The sequence below is a fragment of the Bombus bifarius genome, unplaced genomic scaffold, assembly GCF_011952205.1.
Source record: "Bombus bifarius isolate JDL3187 unplaced genomic scaffold, Bbif_JDL3187 scf7180000007987, whole genome shotgun sequence".
NCBI lineage: Eukaryota > Metazoa > Arthropoda > Insecta > Hymenoptera > Apidae > Bombus > Bombus bifarius.
The window spans coordinates 2,904,181-2,909,558 of NW_022884369.1; positions in this window are offsets into that span (position 1 = coordinate 2,904,181).

The following is a 5,378-nucleotide window of genomic DNA, read 5'->3' on the forward strand; positions in this document are numbered from 1 at the left end:
AGGTGTGCGCGATCTGTCTCGGGGAACCGGTGAAATCGTTTTGAAGAACGCCGATCTCCCAGGTTTGTCCTTTATATATGTATGATGAAATACTAAACAACTGCGAAATCATGTTCCCCCGTTCTTGTATCCTTTTTCTATTAATCGACATATAATATATGATTCATCCCAATTTCTACTTAATCAATGTGATCAATTAAACTATTATTTTTATTTAGCTCTCTACCTTATTGTATAAAGTTACTTTATTTATCTTCGTAATTAATGGAACAGAGGAAAAAGAATTTAAGCAATAAGTTAGATTTGTTTGATTTAGTAATTGTAAAAAATGATGGGAATAAGATTTAACGTGAGTGAAATGTAAAATATGATGTATTAACTCAACCGATATTTACAAATAAAGGAAAAATAAAAGAAACATCGAATAATATCGAATTACAAATTCTCATCTTGTAATTTCAAATAACGGGAAAATATAAGTATGAAGATTCTGCATATACATAGCTACAAGTAACGATTCACAATAATTCTGATCAATCCATTACCTGGAATACCTTTAATCATTCAGTTACTGTTAGCAACCCACGCTATTTGCAAGACTGAAATTGCGTAACCCTAAATCATAGTGATTATAACATTCTAACGGTACAATTACATTTGACATTAATGCTAGATATATAGATATATCTGTATACACCCTCTTATATATGAATTATTTAGGCCATGTATGTGCATAGGTACTTTATTAAAGAAGAACAACTGAAGAAAACAATAGCTATTTGAACCTGATAAAATAAAATTTCTAAATAAATTTTCTGCACGAATACAAAAATGTACTCAAAAGTGCGTGCAACTAATGCATAACGAGATTCAATGTCCATTTACATGTGTAGTATCAATCTTTTTAATTTTGCTAAAATTCATAATAAAATCTGAGAAAATAAAGTTAATTGCAGCAATGTAAAATAAACAAGCAATATTTTTGTAACTGTGGAATAACACGTCTTCAAATGCGTGAGTGAATAAAACAGTAAAAATTTATATCTAATCTATTATACGTAATCCATTATCAGTAATTTCTTATACCAGAGAGTGAAACTTATAATATCGTAATTTACACAGATCATAGATATAGAAATAAATTCATTGTGTTGAAAAAAATTTCATGAAAGTGACAAATATAATGACCCATTAATATTAATTATTTATCATTTTATCTATTTTTGCTAAAGAAATCGGTAATATACTCTTAACTACGTAGAGTACAAAATATTTTATTCTAATTCAGGCAATACATTATTTATTCTAATTATCAGTTACAGGTACAAAATATAACATTCCAATCACCGAAATCGTAATAGAACTTCAAGATACGATTAAAAGGAATAGTTCACGTCGCACAGTAACCATCCTAGTAGGATTCGCATCATCCACGGGCAAACTTCATAACATCCTACCCAAGATTACACTAAAGATAAACTGCTCGTGCATAAAACATAATTTGCAACGAATGAATCGTAACAGGACAACTTTACGACAAAAAATAGAAAAGACGTTAATTTTTCACACTATCCTCGGTAGTCTTGGTTCGCAATGACTGAGCATTCGAACTTAGGATATTCGATTATCGATTATCACTTATTCATGTCTCCATCATCTCAAGCACTGGCACAGCAGAGAGAATTCTCCAAGGTGGCTTCTGGTCTATGACTTATTGTTAGTCATATCGACCGACACTCGTCGTATATTTTCTGACCCAGAAAGAGATTCTTACGAGCGGAGAAGCGGAGTCGAGAAACAAGTAGTGGATCGAGTCGACCTAAACGCCTAACACGTCTATTGCTTTACTGCCGGTAAGCATACGGTTATTACAAATCAACGATTAAGGCGTTATTGCAAGTCAAACATCATTACGATGTGAGGAATCACTAACGAATTGCTTTTACGTCCAATATTTACTCATATTTTTTATTATTATTATTGATACTGAAACGTAAAAGAAAAATCAAAATTTTATAAAGTACTATCACCTGCACGCTGATATCAAATATCTTATCAATCAATGTTTGTTTAGTTTATTTATTTAATTTCCACGTTTAATTTCCTGTGCACACATGTGAAATGTATACATACATCCATTTCTTAAAGTATTTATATTTTAAATATTTAATATACATGTATTTCATACATTTTATGTCAACGCCATTTAATATTTTATATAAATATTTTTTATTATTATATATTTACCTTTAAAATGTTATAATTTATTATCTTTATTACATAGAATAATGATACTGATAAAATATATCAGTATTATAGAAAAAAAAATAGTATAAAACGAGTTAACCATCTTTATTTCTTTTATACTCTTTACTATATTAGTAACACTTTTACTACTTTAGAAGAAACTTACAAATATCGTATAAATCGCGTATACATACATATATGTAGATGTCCGAATGTAAGATTTCTTTTATAGAGAACTGAGGAAATTAAATACCTCATTACTGCACAACTTCAGAATTCCTATTATTTAAGATTCACAATTTACATTACGAACATTTGGTCATAATACAAATACTAATGCAAATACTAATATCGTTTTGCGTTACAACCTTGGCATGTAAAGCAACCAGTAACACAGGTGCGAGCGTGATATAATATCATTTCCTTTAGCATCGCAACCTACGTTTGACTCACGAGATGATCAATTATGGTTTCTGTTAAGAGAAAACGAATACAGCAAGTATATATTCACTGACATCTGCTTGTTAATTTAATTGACAGATTATCGGAAGAAAAGGAGAAACAGAAGAAAAATATGGAAATATCTTTTCAAATTATACGACAGAATATTGTAATTCAAAGATTAAATTTTTTAACTGTATTTATTTTTTATTCTAATTTTAGATAGTACCTATTTGTCAGAATAAATATAGTAATGCAGCGTAAATACACATAAACAACATCTAAAGAAGATATTCTTATCCTTTCTAAAAAAGCTCATAAAAAAATTACTTTTGTAAGCTGTTTAAGCGCGTAACGCGTGGAACAATCATACTTTTAGAAGGGTTAGTTATAATACTTACAATCCCATTAAATCTACATGCAACCGATTACACGATAATGAGCATGAGTTTGACAAAGTTAGGGGAACTAGCAATGATTATAGTTTACTATATTATATATCGGGTATAATTTATTTTAGCTTTTTGCTATTTGCAAAATATTTCGGATTAACACTAATAACGTAGACTTTACAAAGTATTTTTTCCATAAAGAAGTTTTTTTTGTAAAAGAAAACATCTACTAAATTGTGTCTTTTAATCTAATAAACTAAATAAATAAATTTTAAAATCAACCTAATTTCTATATCTTTTACTTTTACAATAATCGATATATATAAAATGTACTAAACATGATCTTAACTTCGTTTATAATTGCACATCGTTGAAAACAAACTAACCGTAAAAATATCATTTTTATTTAAAAGCGTGTTAAAAGAGAAACTACAATACAAATGTAAGTTTCTTCCGCTTTCTTATTTTCTTCTTTTACGCGGAGTCGCTGGAACTTCTGAATACAGACACAGCTTGTACATTTTAGGCGACGTGTAATTGTGAAAGGTTCCTCCTATGTTACAGCGTAATGAAATCGAAATAAAGAAATCGTTGTGAGCACACCTTTACACAGTGTCTTAGAGAGAGGAACCACTTAGGTAGAGCCATAGTAACTCTATAACATAAGCGTGCCAGTTGGTGGCAAATTTGCGGATGCGTGCAATTGGCATTGCCTATACCCTGCGTATACCTATATGTTGGCAATGGCAAACCGGCTGTCCAATCGGCAGCTATGAAGCAGTTAACTTAATATAGGCGCACTCGGAATGTGTGCCATCGACGACCTCGAGGCCTTCCCTAGGTCAGTGCTAATTCTCCAGAACCGACCACCTCTTCCGAATTTCCGGTCAACCTTCAAGACGTCGCCGACGTTGATCAGAAGCCACTATCCTATTATAACCGATCTCTCTATCTTTCTTTCTCTTTTTCTTTTCTATCTTTTCATCCTATCTCTTCGAAATATGAGCAAGAATTTCTTCTCTAGTAATAACTATAATTCTATGAATTGATTTTCTATCGATGAAATCCGTATTTCATAGTACTTTATTATTCATTCATATTTTTCTCTGATAAATAGAAGTGGTAACTAAAGTGTAATAGTACAGAGCCAACGGTGATTGAAGAAATTTACTTTACACAGCGTAAATAGAAATGATAACGCGGAATATAGTGATTCACTGATTCCTGAATTAAAGTTTTATCAATAGCTGTTTATACAATATATGGAAAATATTATGAAAAACGCTTGTTCTGTAAATATCAAATGAGTATCAAAACTATTATACAAATATAGGTGTAAATTGTTACGTACGTGTAAAACTACATATATTCGTTTTTAGAAAATCAATGAAAGATTCCACATATTATTTGGAAATATGAAACATGCTACGATATATTAATTTTTCAAATAATTCAGTCCTCTGAAAATGTAGATGACGAAACATATATTATATGAAGATAAGTACTTTTCTTTGCGAATAGTGTCTCTTAGAAATGTATCAGTCTCCAACGTATGAAAAGTCGCGTTGTCTGATTCCAAGAATATTTCGTATTTATCCACCTACCTACTCCCGATATCGATATTACCAGGCAATCCAGGAAATTTGCAGCAACATATTTGCAGTACGAACAGTAACTAATAACAACGAATTGGAGAATGTAATTTCAGTCAAAGAATTGATGAGTTACTAATGAAATTTTCATGAAATCCTACAACAATTTCTGTACAAATTCTTTCATTACTATGTAAAATTGTATATATATGTATGATGTTAAATTGGTATAAGAATCGTTTTTTTCCTTTTCTTTGATCGTAGGTGTTTCTTAGCCAAGTTGCGTGTTATAACACCAAGAGGGTCAATTTAGTCGAGACCCATGTTTTCTCAGTAAATAGAATAATTGGAATAAGTGCAGATTTTTGTACGTAAAATTCAAGCTAATGTAATGATTCAATAGAGGATTTATAATTCGTAGAAATACACAAATGATAACACGATACAATACTATTACGCGTATTGTAAATTGTTTTCATCCAATCATCGTTTAAGTAAGTATAATTTTATACACGCAAATGCTTACAACACAGTTATTTAATGAAATTCATGAATGAGATTATCTCTTTGTTACGAAGCTTGCAATTCCCTATTTTATGTATATGTATTATCATTTTTGCTCAATATATTTTTACTGAATATACGTGTCATAAAATTGTATTGAGTTATATCATTGTTTTTGGCTTAGTGATTCATAAATCAATAT